Raw genomic sequence first — 414 nt, forward strand, 5'->3', positions numbered from 1 at the left:
TATCTCCTCTGTATTGATGTAGCAAGAAAGCAAAATCAAATTTCAAATGTAACTAGGGAGAGCTACACAATGAAAATGTGGTATGGACTTGCATCAAAAAATGCAATAGAACAAAAGAGACTGGAAGGACGTAGTCTAGAGCAAGTATGATCTTGGCACTGCAGGTATCTGGATATTACGAGCAAGTGATTTTTCTCAGAATAGATTCCCAGACTAATTAGTCCCATTTCCACCATTTGTACCTGAGGCTGACATTTCTAATCTCAAAGAACGCTCAGTTTTGGGAAGGATGGCAGAGTGTATATGCAATCCTGGTGGGCCGCCAGTCGGAATTGACTGCAGCGTCTGAGCGCCTGTCAATTCCTGTCGTGCTCCTCCACCACAGCTCCTGGCTGGCTGCTCATGGCTGACCAA

The sequence above is a fragment of the Geospiza fortis genome, unplaced genomic scaffold (genome assembly GCF_000277835.1).
Source record: "Geospiza fortis unplaced genomic scaffold, GeoFor_1.0 scaffold162, whole genome shotgun sequence".
Taxonomy (NCBI): Eukaryota; Metazoa; Chordata; class Aves; order Passeriformes; family Thraupidae; genus Geospiza; species Geospiza fortis.